Below are 17500 nucleotides of genomic sequence, written 5' to 3'. Positions count from 1 at the left end.
ATAATAATAACAACAACAACAACAACAACAACAATAACTCACTGACAAACACAGTCCGAGTATTCAGCACCGATATTTCAATGCAGTTTGGCATGGAAAAATGCGTCACTGTATCCATAAAAAGGGGCAAAATCACTACATGTAAGGGAATTGAAATGCCCAACGGCCAACTAATTAAATGCAACGAAAATGAAGCCTACAAATATTTAGGCAATATGCAGTTGGATAACATCAAGCATGGAGAAGTAAAAACTATTGTCAGGCGAGAGTACACCAACAGAGTTAGGAAAATTTTGAAATCTAAATTGAATGGTGGAAATACAATCAAGGCCATAAATACCTGGGCAATACCAGTTATAAGATACACAGCTGGTATAGTTAACTGGACACAAGCTGATTTGGACATTTTGGACCAAAAAAACAGGAAACTAATGACAATGCACTACAATTTACATCCACGTGGTGATATTGATGGATTATACCTGCCCCAAAAATCAGGTGGCAGAGGATTATTACAAGTGAAGCAAACAGTTGAAGAAGAAAAAACATGCACTGGCTGATTATTTAAAAGAAAGTCAAGAATATATATTAATCGAAGTAAAGAACAAAAATCTACTGAAGGCCCAACAGACGAAACAAGAATACAGAAAAGAGGTGTTAAAATCAAGAATGGAGAGTTGGCAGAACAAAGCACTGCATGGCCAATTTCTGGAAAAAATAAAAGATAAAGTAGACAGTGAACAAACTTGGTTATGGTTAACAACAGGTACATTAAAGAAAGAAACAGAGTCACTAATCCTGGCTGCGCAAGAACAAGCTATCCACACAAATGCCATTAAGGCCAAAATCGAAAAATCCTCTGATGATGCCAAGTGCAGACTTTGCAAAGAAGCTGATGAAACTGTTGATCACATACTCAGCTGCTGTAAAAAAATCATGCAGACTGATTATAAATTGTGGCACAATTCAGTAGCCCAAATGATCCATTGGAATTTGTGCAAAAATTATAATATTAAAACAGCAACAAACTGGTGGGAACATCAGCCTGAAAAAGTCACCGAAAATCAGATGGTCAAGATCTTGTGGGATTTCCGTATACAAATGGACAAAATGCTGGCACATAATACACCAGACATCACACTGGTTGAGAAAAATAAGGTCACAATCATAGACATCGCAATACCAGGTGATAGCAGGGTTGCTGAGAAGGAACATGAAAAAATCACAAAATATCAGGGCTTAAAAATTGAAAATCAACGACTATGGCACAAACCAGCAGTGGTAATTGGCACACTGGGTGCTATTCCAAAAGCACTGGAATTACATTTAAAACAGTTAAAAATTGACAAAATCACCATCAGTCAAATGCAAAAAGCCGCACTGCTTGGATCTGCACGTATATTACGAAAATACGTTACGACGTCCTAGGCCCCTGGGTGGGGCCCGACTAGTAACCAATGCCAAATCCGGTGAAACAATTGGCTGCTGTGATACAATTGTATAATGATGATGATGATGATGATGATGATGATGATGATGATGATAATAATAAATAAAAATAATAAAAATCACAAACTACTGGGACTTGTAAATTGAAATTCAGCAAAAAGAAATTGTGTGTTGTCCCGATTGTAATTGGAGCCCTTGGAGCAATACCCAAAGGGCTATCTTGCTATTTGGAAATTTTAAATTTATCAGACTTAAACATTCTGATCCTACAAAAAACCACCCTACTTGGAACAGCTTATATCCTCCGACGTTACCTTAACAGTTCCTAGGTCCTTGGTTTGGACTCGAGCTGTTGAGCTACCAACCAGCCCCAAAGGCTGTGAATTTCACCAAAGTTTAACCACTAACTAACTAACTAAATAACTAACTAACTAACTAAACAAACAAACAAACAAACAAACAAACAAACAAATCTCATTAAGCCTTCAAGCAGCTTCTGACCCAGAAAAGTGTTTTTCTCAGAAGTGAAAAATGGCATGGATGGATTCAGGAAATTCAAAATAATTTATTCATTTAAATCTCCAGATCTCTTCTAGATCTTGGACAGCAAGGGAAAAGCTAGAATTAGAATTAGAACTCACTCATCCCCAAGCACATTTGCTTAAGGCTGCTTTCTTTAATGTAGTAGGAGGCCTGCTTCAAGCAGATCGACAGAAATCAATGGGTTTTTAATTAACAATCTAAGTCAGCTATAAGTATGATTGCATTTAATACTACTCAATCACGTATTTTAATGCCTTGGGAGATTCTTTACTGGTGCCTTTATCAAAGCATGGCTCGTTAGATGTTGAAACGCATAATAAAACACATTTTTGTTATTTCAATATTGCAAGTCAGCACACATTGTTGAACTTGCACATATAGTTGAACTTAGATTAAAACTTTCCATGTTTCCATTGGTCTAATGTTAACCTCAAGATCTCAAAATCACTTTCTTTCTGCTGTATTAATCTGATATTTATTGTTGTTCGTCATGAAGTCATGTCCGAAGTATCTCGACCCCATGGACAATATTCCTCCAGGCCTTCCTGTCCTCTACCATCCTCTGGAGTCCATTTAAGCTCACGCCGACTGCTTTGGTGACTCCATCCAGCCACCTCATTCTCTGTTGTCCCCTTCTTCTTTTGGCCTCCATCTTTCCCAGCATGAGGCTCTTCTCCAGGGAGTCCTTCCTTCTCATTAGGTGGCCAAAGTCTTTGAGTTTCCTCTACAGGATCTGGCCTTCTAAAGAGCAGTCAGGGTTGATCTCCTCTAGGACTGACCGGTTGGATGGCCTTACAGTCCAAGGGATTCGCAGGAGTCTTCTCCAGCACCAGAGTGGAAAGGCTTCAATTCTTTGGCGCTCATATAGATTCCCTTAATCAAATCTAATCCAGTCACTTTTATCCTTCCATCAAAAGATAATATCATCCTTTTAACATTGCAAATAAAACTATAATTAAAGTGGTTATCATATAATTAATTACTGTATTTAGTTGTTCAATTTTCTATATGTTTTCTGAGATTAAGACAGCACAAGATAATTTATAGAAGCTGAGTTCCATGTCCAGCTAACTCCAGAATTGTCTCTTTGTGCAACACAATAGAGAAGATAACCTTTAAACATAATGGGTTGGATACTGAGAAAATAGAACACGAAACATGCAAAAACTAGATTTGCCAGCCATGAACAAATCTTAAAGGCATATTAGGCATGCAAACTTAATGTTTTCACTTTGAGCATTTCTATCTCTTTTTCCACCAACAGATGGCATTCACTGTGGCTAATAAAGCTAAAACAGCCAGTGAAGTCCGATTTGAGAAACAAGCAAAATAGGATTAAATCAACATCAAAAGACATATATAAACATATTTGAGGTTTTCACCATAATCCAGGGTCAAAAGCAACAAATAAGTAAAACATAACACATTTTCCAATTCTGTACACTTGATTTTATACACCTGTGGCCATGGAAGTGATTGGAACACCTGATTGGAACACAGAAAAAAGAAAGAAAGGAGAAGAGAAGAGAAAGGAGCAGATAGACTTACTTCCTAGAGATAAACACAGTTATACATTTTATTTGCAACAATATAAACTCTCCTCCTCCTCCTCCTCCTCCTCTCCTCCTCCTCCTCCTCCTCCTCCTCCTCCTCCTCCTCCTTCTTGTTCTGTTCTCCTCCTTCTGTTTTTCTCTTCTTCTTCTCCTTCTCCTTCTATTTTTCTTCAGTTTTCCTCCTCCTCCTCCTCCTGTTTTTCAGTTCTTCTTCAGTTCTCCTCCTCCTCCTCCTCCTCCTCCTCCTTATCATCATCATCATCACTTTTATTGTATTGCATCATGAGTCCATAGAGAGTATAAAAATAAAGCAAATAAAAAAGACAATAATTTTATTTCTGGGAAGGTGCACAGTCTCTCTCACACACACATACACACAGTGAATTACTGTAATAAAATAATTCAGACTTTTATAATTAGCATGTATGATTGGACGTAAGTTGGAGCTGCAGATGACACTGAATTTTAGTTGACAAGTTAATGTGTTGGTGGAAGAATACAAATAAAAAAACCAAACCCCAACGCTTCAGAAGAGAAATTCTAAAGAGCAGGCACAGTATTTGCATTAAACAGCTAACCACGATAAAGCATACTTTGGAGTTGGGTATTAAATCCTTTTATTTCTCTGTAACTTTACATTTCTTCTACTTATGAAGGTCACTATCCATAAATTCAGGGTCACAGTGGCTCAGTGGCTAAGATGCTGAGCTTGTGGATCAGAAAGGTTGGCAGTTCAGCGGTTCGAATCCCTAGTGCCGCATAACGGAGTGAGCTCCCATTACTTGTCTCAACTTCTGCCAACCTAATAGTTTGAAAGCACGTAAAAAATACGAGTAGAAAAATAGGGACCACCTTTGGTGGGAAGGTAACAACGTTTTGTGCGCCTTCGGCATTGAGTCATGCCGGCCACATGACCACAGAGATGTCTTCGGACAGCGCTGGCTCTTTGGCTTTGAAACGGAGATGGGCACCTCCCCCTAGAGTTGAGAACGATTAGCACATATGTGTGAGGGGAACCTTTACCTTATCCATAAATTCATTTTCTGCAGTAGATATTTATTTCTTGCAAACAGATTTTCATTACTTATTTAAATACACCAAAATAGCCAAAGGACAATTTCTGGCTTATTTCAAAATTTCCAACACTCAGTTCCCAAACAGTAAGCTATCTCAGAGAGAAATATAATTCAATGGACTTTCTCTAAAGTAAACGAACAAGTGATAGGTGACCTGGGTCATCCCTCAAATGGAAGCCTACTAAAATAACATTATCCTGGTTCTCAGGATTATCATCTTCGTTGAACAGCCCCAGGTCAAAATCAAACTGCTAGCTGTTGGCAGTTAGCCGACAATACTGCATTCTAACCATGGAGAAAGGGAGGGAGGAGAGGGAGGAGAGGGAGGGAGGATGGAGGGAGAGGAGGGAGAGAGGACTGGCAATAACACTTAGACTTATATACTGCTTCACAGTGCTTTTACAGCCCTCTCTAAGCAGTTTACAGAGTCAGCCTCTTGTCCCCAACAATCAGGGTCCTCATTTTACCCACCTCAGAAGGATGGAAGGATGGATCAACCTTGAGCCTGGTGAGATTTGAACTGCCAAATTGCAGGTACTGGCAGTCAGCAGAAGTAGCCTGCAGTACTGCACTCTAACCGCTGCACCACCGCGGCTCACTTTGCTTGTCAGAAGGTCGCAAAAGGTGACCGCGTGATCCCAGGACACTGCAACCGTCATAAATATGATCCAGTTGCCAAGCATCTGAATGTTGATCACATGGCCAAGGGGATCTTGCAAAGATTGTAGGTATGAAAAATGGCCATGGGTCACTTTTTTCAGTGTTGTCTATGGAGACACTCAGCCATCCAGGTCATAGTTGTCCCAAAGGTGTTTTTCAAGAGGCAACTGGACTTTCTGATTTTTTTTCCTTTGAAGACATTTTTCATCCAAGAAGATTCTTCAGCTCTGACTGATCAGTGGTGGGTTTCAGCCAGTTTGCACCTATTCGGGAGAACTGGTTGCTAATTTTCTAAGCAGTTTGGAGAAATCTCCTTTTGTTTTTCCCCCACTTTGCAGGGCTAATCCTGGAAGGAAGGAAGGAAGGAAGGAAGGAAGGAAGGAAGGAAGGAAGGAAGGAAGGAAGGAAACGAAACATTCTGGTGTTGTTTCTAGCCTAATCTTTATTGCCCTCCTTACAGAAACCGTCTCTCCGGTTAACCCTTATTACATTGTAACAGCTAAAGGTGACGTTGAGTTGGCCATGCCCACATGGTCACATGACCACTGAGCCACAACTACCCAGTGGTCATTAGGGCAGCTAACCGGTTGTTGAATTATTTCAATCCCACCACTGGACTGGATGGTGGGGAATGGAAGGATTTATATTCCTTGCAGACAGCTGGTCATTTGCATCCTTTTAGAGAGTCATTGAGGCCACTTGGAAGTTTGTCTGAATCCTCAGAGTCAGTAGTGCAAATGGGTGTGGAAACTTCTTGGAACTCTAGACGGGAGATAGTTGACATCATACCCCTCCCCGTCTGTTGAGAAAGGGTTGTTCAATGTTGACATAGATGTCCTCTCCGGCCCTTCTTTCAAACCGGCCATCCTCTCTGTCCGAAATATGGACATTGCTGTTTTCAAATGAGTGTCCTGTATCTTTGGAATGCAGGTGGACTACTAAATCTTGTTCTAGTGGGTTTGTCCTCCTGTGTTGTGCCACGCTTTTATGAAGTTGCTGTTTCTCAGCGTCGTCGTAGCTCTGAGCTAAATGAATTGTTGTATGTCAAGGACTGATTATCTCTAGATTGGAATTGGACATTTTCAGAAGCCTGTTCTGACTTAGGCTTCCAGAGAAAGCATAAATCGCAATCTTAGTTCCCCAAAACCCTCTTTCATTTGTACGGCTGTCAATTATTATCATTAACAGTCTCCAAGGCTTCGGTCTGACAGATGTCTGCTCAAATTGCCACAGTCTTTCAGGGGAATGGTGATAAGCAGCCACCTTATCTCCCTTGGAATCCTGCCAGAGACCTAATTGCCAAATGCAGAGCAAGGCCAAACTTAGCACAGAGTCAAACAGAACTTTTCAAAGCTTGAACTGACCAGATGAACTAATTGTTCCTCGCAAAAGCTCACGTCCTGTTTGCTCCTCTTTTATGTCTTATGCGAGGGGCCAATCATCTCCAAGCCTTACTCCTGAGCCTTAATTGTTCTTGCCTTCTGGCAGCTCTGTGCATGCGCACACTGGGAACAGGCGCCCCCTGTTTTTCTGCCTCGCTGAAGTCAGACTCTGGAGCAGAAGTGAGTTCCTACCAGTTTGCACCTATTCAGTAGAACTGGTTTGTCAAATCTACCGAACCAGTTAGAAGAGGTTCCACCAGTGGATCCGGAAAGCAGGCCACACCTACAGAAGAGGTTCCAAATTTTTTTTGAAACCCACCACTGGTCCTTGGATATGATTATTCTACACTATCCTGCTCATATTTATAAAACTCAGTGCCTCTGTGAAAGGTGAGGATGACTACTGCGTTTGTGGTGCAATCAGAACATTGCATGTTTTGAAGTTGTTTTAACGCAAACCAAAGATGCCTTTTAAAAAACAAGTTGACATCATATTCTTATGCATGCCAGTGCTGTGTGTGAGGTAATTTAAGGTGGTTCTGACAAGTGTCATTGGCATCTTCATATCCGGTCACATGGGCAGCAAGCCACTCCCATCCGGTCACATGGACAGCAAGCCACTCCCACAAAGGAGGCCACACCCACAAAGTAGGTTCAAACAATTTTTGAAACCCACCACTGCTCTGGAGGCTGCAAATAACTACCAGATGGCCTTGGTTAACTCTCTGCCTTCGACACAGAGCCCTCATCTCAGCCTTCCTCAGAATCCAGGATTGGCCTATGTTCCTCTCCAACCTCCTCACTGTCCGAATCTGCTTCCAGCTCTGCTGGCCGCTGGTGGGTCACAAGAAAGCCAAGAAGCATAATAAACCAAGTTCCATCACTTTGTTCTACCTGAGTGAGATAATGTCTTTTATTTTACCTTTTATTAAGTTCTTCCAATGCACGATCTTGAAGTGATGGGGTGCTGGAAATGTGCTAATTGGTGGCAGAGAAAAAAAATAATGGCACTCAGCATGTTTCAAATTTGTCATTTTAACTCATGTTTGATTCATTATTCAGAAATGTCTGGGTAGAGTGCCCACTTTACATTAACCAACATTCAGGGGTGACGTTGGCATGGTAATGTCTAAATCTGCACATGCTGGACACATAGACGATTCTATTACCTTGATGAAATTCTGTATGGTAATTGAGGTTCACGGGAAAGCACAAGTCAATACGTAGAAATACATTTCTAAAGTAAGTTTAATTTTTTATTCACCAGATCACAAATTGAAGAATGACTTTAGGAAAACAAGACTTATTACTGTTGACTGGCATGATGCATTTTAATTTTTTTAAAATGTGTAACACCTTATTAAAAATAGTTTTTTCATTTTTTTATAACACACTTGGCCAATAAAGGATCTATTCTATTCTATTCTGTTCTGTTCTGTTCTACTCTACTCTACTCTACTCTACTCTACTCTACTCTACTCTACTCTACTCTACCCTACCCTACCCTACCCCACCACACCCCATACTACCCTACCCTACTCTACTCTATACTCTACTTTAATAATTCTATTCTGCTCTGTTCTGTTCTATTCTATTCCATTCCTTCATTCCATTATCTGTTCTGTTTTATTCTATTCTTTCATCCCAATATCCATTGTATTGTATTGTATTGTATTGTATTGTATTGTATTGTATTGTATTGTATTGTATTGTATTCTATTCTATTCTATTCTATTCTATTCTATTCTATTCTATTCTATTCCTTCATTCCGATATCTGTTCTGTTTTATTCTATTGTTTCATCCCAATATCTGTTCTATTCTATTCTATTCTATTCTATTCTATTCTATTCTATTCAACTCTACTCTACTCTACTCTACTCTACTCTACTCTACCCTACCCTACCCTACCTTACACTACCCTATCCACCACACCTCATCCTACCCTACCCTACTCTACTCTATACTCTACTCTAATTATTCTGTTCTGTTCTATTCTATTCCTTCATTCCAATATCTGTTCTGTTTTATTCTATTCTTTCATCCCAATATCTCTTGTATTCTACTCTACTCTACTCTACTCTACTCTACTCTACTCTACTCTACTCTACTCTACTCTACTCTACTCTATTTCTTCATTCCAATATCTGTTCTGTTTTATTCTATTGTTTCATCCCAATATCCTATCCTATCCTATTCTATTCTATTCCTTCATTCCAATATCTGTTCTGTTTTATTCTATTGTTTCATCCCAATATCTGTTGTATTCTATTCTATTCTATTCTATTCTATTCTATTCTATTCTATTCTATTCTTGGTATCATTTAGTACCATTCAGGAATACACATCGAAGAGTCGTTTGTTTTGAATACTAGCCAGTTTCTTTTAGAGGATTCTAAAAAGTTGTTTCTGCAGCATTGGAGCCGAAAGACCAAATGAGATTTTATAAGGGGAGACAATGAAAAATTAACTAATAGTTATGATTTATTGCATGCAATTGCCTCGCTATTACTTATTATCATCTCTCTGGTCAGGCCAAAATTGCTTGCTGTGGTGTTGGCATTTCTTTGAAAAGCTGTTCTTTATTTGTGCAGAATTCAGTTTTAAAAAAAGTTTACCAGAAATTAAGCATCTCAGAATGAATTCCCTCTCGCGGGTATCTGCCGGCGCGTGCTCGCGTACCGCTTCAATATCTCATCATTTTGAAATAACATCCGATTGCCCCTAAGCAATGCATAAACGTTAATAAAGAATAAGTCGTTATGGGCTGGTTTCAGTCCTGGGCAGAAGAAAACAAGAACTCATTATGCAAACTGGTTGAAGTGTTCTCCGAAACCCTGGTTGAGTTGAATTTCTGTCACCTTTTGCGTGACAGCAATAACAAAGAACGCGGGAACGGATTCCTAAAGATAATTAAGCAGCGTTGATCTTAGGACATTCTCTTTTCAATGCAATGCTGATTGCATTGTTCATAACCAAAATTACCTCTGCATGACAGAATGAATTAGTGATCCTCTGAACTTACTTAGCCAAACTCAAAAGTGGAGGGGGGGGAAGGAAGAAGAAGCAATTAAAAATGCCGTCATCACTGGATCTATCGGCGAACAGCTGGTTGGGTTGATAAGCAATCCTTCCAGTTAAAGCTACTTTAGGAGACAATGGGACTTAATCTGCTTGCTAAGTAGCAATTAGGAGGCAATGAGAAACGAAGAAATTACCGTTATTATGATGCAAACAACTTTCAAAAGGGGGTTTTATATTTAAAGAAATAAGCATTCATCCCTGAATTGGCTTTTAAATATGGGTGGTGGTAGCTGAGTGTGCGTGGCTGGGGGAAGGCTATTGCGTTTTGACAATTGGAGAAGCCTAACAGAGACATATCAAGTGATTCTCCAAATGGGTTCTCTAGAGCTAATTTGTTATGCAGTGGCTTGGCTCAAAATGTCATGCCATCTTTGATTGTGGTTCAGATTTGTAACTAGGGTATTTGGCTGCACACCACTCCAGAATCTCACTTCCTGCTTGCTTGCTCATCTTGATGAATCCTATTTCAACAACAATGCAGAGGTGGCATTCGGCAGGTTCTGACCAGTTCTGGAGAACCGGTAGCGGAAATTTTGAGTACTTTGGATAACCGGTAAATACAACCTCTGAGTGCCCTCCCACCCCATTCTTTGCCTCCCAAGTCCCAGCTTGAAAGGAAAGGTTTGCAAGAGAGCTGGGGACGGTTGCTGGAAAAGCTGGCAATATTGAAGGGCAGTTATCAGTTTGTCTAAGATAGACCAAGTGGTGGAAATGCATGGAGGTGTCAAAATAGTGCCTGCATCCCTGGGATGTGTTAGATTTGTATTGCATTGCCTTTGCATTGCACTGAATCTTACATTTTCCATAACAGCACTTCATAATTCGGTGATAGCTTTTATCCCATTGCTTCAAGAGAGATTCATTTGCAGATGAATATCCAAACAATTCAGCACCCCGTGGAACCTGAAGGGTGCTAGCATTGGCTGATTACACTTTTGTCAAGCAAAAATTGAATATTTCTCTTGGGTCTAATAGAAGTTATTGATTTTCTTGCGGCATTTGTGTTCTCAGTCCTGTTATCTTGGCGACGTGGCACTTCGTTGCTAAAAAATACAGTGCTGAGTTTAAATCTTTGGCAGCCCTGGTTCCAGTGGTGGGTTTCAAAAATTTTTGGAACCTCTTCCGTAGGTGTGGCCTGCTTTCCGGGTCCACCGGTGGAACCTCTTCTAACCGGTTCGGTAGATTTGACGAACTGGTTCTACTGAATAGGTGCGAACTGGTAGGAACCCACCTCTGCCTGGTTCCGTTGAACCAGAAATCTAACATGGTTCTTGTTACTGACCAGTGTCAAACCCTGGCAGGGGTTTGCCATATCTGGGAGGCTATGTGGCTCTGGAGGTGGTAAGCACAACAAGGAGCAGCGGCGAATCACGATGGCAATCCCTGCCCCGCCTGGAACAGCTGATCGGCGGTGTGCTGGGATTGCTGCAACCCCAGAACCCACCCAGAGGTGGCGGCATGTGATGGTGGCATTTCTGGTTGCCTGACCCAGCTGATCGGCCGGGCGTGGGAATGCCAAAAGCCATCAGTGGTGGTGCCAGTGCTGAGCCCTGGAAAATGGCTCTTGGGAAACACCGGAAGGCGGGTTGCTGGGAGAGGAAAGCAGAGTCCTTGCTGATTGTTCATTGCGAAAGGACTGTTAGCTGAAGCCAGCCAGTTGGCTACTGAATGGTGGTTGAGTGGTGAGGCACGTGCATACGTGCGCGCGCACACACACACACAGGTAAAGGTTCCCCTCACACATATGTGCTAGTCATTCCCGACTCTAGGGGGCGGTGCTCATCTCTGTTTCAAAGCCGAAGAGCCAGCGCCATCCGAAGACGTCTCTGTGGTCATGTGGCCGACCTGACTCAATGCCGAAGGCGCACAAAACACTGTTCCCTTCCCACCAAAGGTGGTCCCTATTTTTCTACTTGCATTTTTCACATTCTTTCGAGCTGCTAGGTTGGCAGAAGCTGGGGCAAGTAATGAGAGCTCACTCCGTTATGCGGCACTAGGGATTCGAACCGTTGAACTGCCAACTTTACTGATCGATAATCTCAGCATCTTAGCCATTGAGCCACCACGTTCCCATACACACACACACACACACACACACACACACAAACACACACAAACACACACAGAGGGAGGGAGGGAGGGAGGGAGAGAGTGGGAGAGGGAGAGGGAGAGAATAATATAGATCAGTTCCCAATGAAGTACATGATTTGGCAGATGGAGAGATCTACTGAACATTTTGGAGTTTCTTATGCAAATGAATGGTAATTAAGGGCAAAGTTATCATTTCATCATTCATGCACAGCTAGAAGGATGTTGGAAAATGACTGAATGAATAAGTCAAGTGTTAGTTTATGCATGTATGAGCGTGACTATATGGCTTATCTTGGTGTTTGGCCATTCTAAAGGAGCCGAGGTTGCGCAGTGGTTAGGGTGCAGTACTGCAGGACACTTCAGCTGACTGCTATCTGCAGTTCAGCGGTTCAAATCTCACCGGCTCAAGGTTGACTCATCCTTCCATCCTTCCGAGGTGGATAAAATGAGGACCCAGATTGTGGGGGCAATGTACTGACTCTGTAAACCGCTTAGAGAGGGCTGAAAGCCCTATGAAGCGGTATATAAGTCTAACTGCTATTGCTATTGCTATTTTGCCTTCTATAGCTGTTTAAATATGTGAAAAACTGTGGCATAAGCTGCCTATATTGAAAATTCTATGCAACAATGAAAATATACTTTTAAAACATCAATGTGCCATTTTCCCCTCCAAATATCAAGATGTTTTTCCTAACTGTCACAAAAATGTACTTTTCATTTAAAAGCATGTCCTTTTAACTTTATAGCGGCTAATGATAACTCTAATCTTACATTCCCCTCCCCCTGACTGCAGAATTCCAGTTATTAGAACAGCTAAGCAATAAATGGCAGAATTATGAAGTATTGCGAATGGCATGCCAAAAATAACATTTTGAAGCAGACATGACTTTTTCTAGGATTACATGGTTATCCAGTTCTCGTAACTAAAATTGATCTTTGAAATGCAAAAATAAAAATAAAGTTTTCAATGGAACAAAGTCGGATTAAAAAATAGGAACATGCAGCTAATGCATTCCTTAATTTTTTTCAAAATGCAAATTTGCAAACTACCTTCCACATAAGTAAAGCAAAAATTGTTTCTCAGTTAGGCTTGCACCTTTTTTTCAGTAGAAACACAGTTTATAAAATATCCATCAGTCCTCGGAATTAAGTTTGCAACTGAGATTGAATTAACTTCCCAGTCTAGTTTAACACAAGAAGTACAAAAATGGAATTTTCTATGGATTTAAGACAGTCATTTCATTAAATGAGGTCCAGAAAATTAAAGTGAATTAAATATGAAGATATGGTGAAAACATTTTTGTAATTCTCTACTCTCTTTTCAACAAAGGGAGTGGAAGAAAACAACTATTTACAGTTCATTTTCGATAGTAACGTAGAATTTTTTCACATCATTTTTTTTGTGTGTACTGTATAGTTTTTGGTGAGTGGATTATTATTTTCCATTTAATCTTCTAGGATATTTTTCATACATGCTGCTGTGAAATCTTCTGGATATCTGCCAAAGCATCTACTCTAATTCATATCATACATTTTTTAGTGTAGATTCTAGTCTACAATAGTCGAGATAACAACTAGCCTCGTGATGTGACCGGAACAATCTGAAATTAGGAGTAGTCTGGAGAACTGGCAAATATCAGCACTGACTGGCCCTGCCCCCATCCATTGGCTGCCTCCCAAGTCCCAGCTGATTGGCTGGGTCTTCTTTTGTGGCCTGTACAGGAGAACGGAGCTGGGAAGCAGGTTAGTGGGGTGGGGAGGGAATGGGGATTTTGCAGTATCTTTCCCCTGGAGTGGTGAGGAAATGGAGAATTTGCAGTATCCTTCCCCTGAAGTGGGAAGGGAATGGAGATTTTGCAGTATCCTTCCCCTGGAGTGGGGTAGGAATGGAGAATTTGCAGCACCCTTCCCTTGGAATGGGGAGGGAATGGTGATTTTGCAGTATCTTTCTCCTGAAGTGGGGAGGGAATGGAGATTTTGCAGCATCCTTCCCCTGGAGTGAGGTGGGAATGGAGAATTTGCAGCATCCTTCCCCTGGAGAAAAAGTGGTTGGTCATTAATTAGATAGCTTCCAGTACAGCATTTTATTTTTTTTAATTTGAGCATCTTCCAGATACGTGAGTTAACAATACCAACACTTCTTAGCTCTTACAATGCTGTCTAGAGAAATAATTGGAATTGAAGTACAAATATCCTATATTGAACATACATTTGGACTAAATAATTGATGACCTCAGTGGTCAGGTTTCATCTCTATCGCTATATGACTGTGGAGAAGGTTTAAAGTTGTCCACTTATTGCCAACTGCATACAACATGCAATTGTACACAACTGAAAAGTTTACGATAAAACAGTTGTCCCCAAATGACTTCACAGGTGAGACGAGATCAGAAGGCCACACTTGGAATACTGCATCCAGTTTTGTTTGCTATGATGTAAAAAAAGATGTTGAGACTCAAGAAAGAGTGCAGAGAAGGGCAACCAAGGGGACTGGAGGCTAAAACATATGAAGAACGGTTGCAGGAACTGGGGATGTCTAGTTTAATGAAAAGAACTAGGGGAGACATGATAGCAGTCTTCCAATATCTCAGGGGCTGCCAAAAAGAAGAGATAGCAAAGCTATTCACCAAACCACCTGAGAGTAGGACAAGAATCAATGGGTGGAAACTAATCAAGGAGAGATGCAACTTAGAACTAAGGATAAATTTCCTGACAGTGAGAACAATTAATCAGTGGAACAACTTGCCTCCAGAAGTTGTGAATGCTCCAACACTGTGTCATAAAAATATCCCGATAGTTTTTATGTATATTGAAATGGAATTATAAATACCATCAACACAAAAGGGAGTTTGCTCAGAAGCTGAAATACACCAAGCGAATTAGAGGAAGAGTGGGAAGCAGAGGAGAGAAGAAAGATAGGAAGAGAGGGACAGGAGAGAGGGTGAGGGTGAGAGGGGAGGATGAGGTGTATAAGGAGGAGTGGTAAGGGGAGAGAGGAGAAGGAGAAAGGAAGGGGAAGTAGACTAGAAAATGATGGAGGGAAGACAGGATGTAGAAGAGTGGGAAGCAGAGGAGAGAAGAAAGATAGGAAGAGAGGGACAGGAGAGAGGGTGAGGGGGGGGAAGATGAGGTGTATAAGGAGGAGTGGTAAGGGGAGAGAGGAGAAGGAGAAAGGAAGGGGAAGTAGACTAGAAAATGATGGAGGGAAGACAGGATGTAGAAGAGTGGGAAGCAGAGGAGAGAAGAAAGATAGGAAGAGAGGGACAGGAGAGAGGGTGAGGGGGAAGATGAGGTGTATAAGGAGGAGTGGTAAGGGGAGAGAGGAGAAGGAGAAAGGAAGGGGAAGTAGAGTAGAAAATAATGGGGGGAAGACAGGATGTAGAAAGAGGGGGAGAGAGGGGGAAGAAAGTGTCGGATAAGGTATAAATATGGTGTATGGAGAGCAGAAGAGCCAACAACTGGTTGTTTTTCCCCCCCTTTGGAAGTTGATGGCAAGATGAATTGATGTAATTACTTAATAATACAACATGATATTGACTATGTGATAGTATACATGTGATTATATGCTATGAAAATGGAAAATATTTTTTTTTTATGCAGAAAAAAAATATCCCGATAAAAAAACAAAGGGAAATCACACGCAATAAATCTTACTTTAAGATCAGAGGTTTATTTTTTCATGCACAATTTGGAACATGAATAGCCAACATACCATTACTTACATTAACAACTTATTGCAATAAGATCTACTGACATAGCTGAATCCAGGTGAATTAGCTACGTCCAGTGGCCCGGAACCCTTCCCAAGGCATTCTTTTTATACTTTTCTGCACGCATTTCACAACTTACTTCCTTGTTCTGTCTTTCTGACAGGCAGTCTCCACCTAGACCCATGTACACTTGAAGCTCTCAGAACACTTATTTTCAGTTCCTCATTTCCTGCTGTCTCGTTCTTCCTGCTCTAAATATATCCATACAAGAACAATCTTTGCAGAAAAAGCAGCACAAGTCAGACACAATTCAGCGCATTTGAAATATGTCTGGTACATTTTGCAATTATGTTAGTTTAAAACTTTGGTTCAGTGAGGTCTGCAAGCTCACTCCTAGGCCTATTATCTGCAACTTTCCAATGGATATTTTTCTCCGTTCACAACTGGAAGTTTTTAAGAAGACAGGTTGGATAACCATTTGTCTGAAGTGGTATAGGGTTTTTCCTGCCTAAGCAGGGGGTTGGACTAGAAGATCTCCAAGGTCTCTTCTAACTCTGTTATTCTCTTCTGATGAATGAACTTTAGAACAAAATACTATGAGAAAACAATTCTTGTAATATTATTAGGCTAAGAGGTGAGGAAGCAGAGGTGAGAAATGAACACATTTTTTAATAAAAACAGCACCCAAAGTTTAACCACGTTGAATTGCAATCAAATCTGTGCATGGAACAAAGTTCCATTGAATGTTATTTGTGGAGAATATTTGTGGAGAATCTGAAGTCCATGGTTATATAAACCATCTTACTAAAATTGCAATTGTTACTCTTCAGAAAATTCTCAGCTCCACAGCTGAAGCAATCTCCTGCCATCCTACCAGATGGAATACACAATTCTCACATAGGCAGATTAATGAATAATTGCCCACCATGAGATTTCACACTTCATGTGCAATATCTCGAATCTCAGCTAGATGGACTATTGGCTTGATTGGATATGACAATATCTGAATTCAGATGACAGGAAATGAATGCTAATTACAATGTTACTAAGGTTTCTCGACTCAGAGTTATAGATAGATACACCATCTCACAAGCTTTAACATTCACCTCTGTTCTTACACATACCAGATAGATAGATGATAGATAGATAGATAGATAGATAGATAGATAGATAGATAGATGATAGATAGATAGATAGATAGATAGATAGATAGATAGATAGAGATAGATAGATAGATAGATAGATAGATAGATAGATAGATAGGGGTAGGGGTAGGGGTAGGGGTAGGGGTAGGGGTAGGGGTAGGGATAGAGATGATAGATAGATAGATAGATAGATAGATAGATAGATAGATAGATAGATAGATAGATGATAGATAGATAGATAGATAGATAGATAGATAGATAGATAGATAGATAGATAGATAGATAGATAGATAGGGGTAGGGGTAGGGGTAGGGGTAGGGGTAGGGGTAGGGATAGAGATGATAGATAGATAGATAGATAGATAGATAGATAGATAGATAGATGATAGATAGATAGATAGATAGATAGATAGATAGATAGATAGATAGATAGATAGATAGATAGATGATAGATAGATAGATAGATAGATAGATAGATAGATAGATGATAGATAGATAGATAGATAGATAGATAGATAGATAGATAGATAGATGATAGATAGATAGATAGATAGATAGATAGATAGATAGATAGATAGATAGATAGATAGATAGATAGATAGATAGATAGATAGGGGTAGGGGTAGGGGTAGGGGTAGGGGTAGGGATAGGGATAGAGATGATAGATAGATAGATAGATAGATAGATAGATGATAGATAGATAGATAGATAGATAGATAGATAGATAGATAGATAGGGGTAGGGGTAGGGGTAGGGGTAGGGGTAGGGGTAGGGGTAGGGGTAGGGGTAGGGGTAGGGATAGGGATAGA

Source organism: Thamnophis sirtalis, unplaced genomic scaffold (genome assembly GCF_051295495.1).
Source record: "Thamnophis sirtalis isolate CommonGarterSnake01/CBP01778 unplaced genomic scaffold, rThaSir2_p1.2 scaffold_10, whole genome shotgun sequence".
NCBI classification, from domain to species: Eukaryota; Metazoa; Chordata; class Lepidosauria; order Squamata; family Natricidae; genus Thamnophis; species Thamnophis sirtalis.
Note: the sequence above shows the minus strand (reverse complement) of the source record.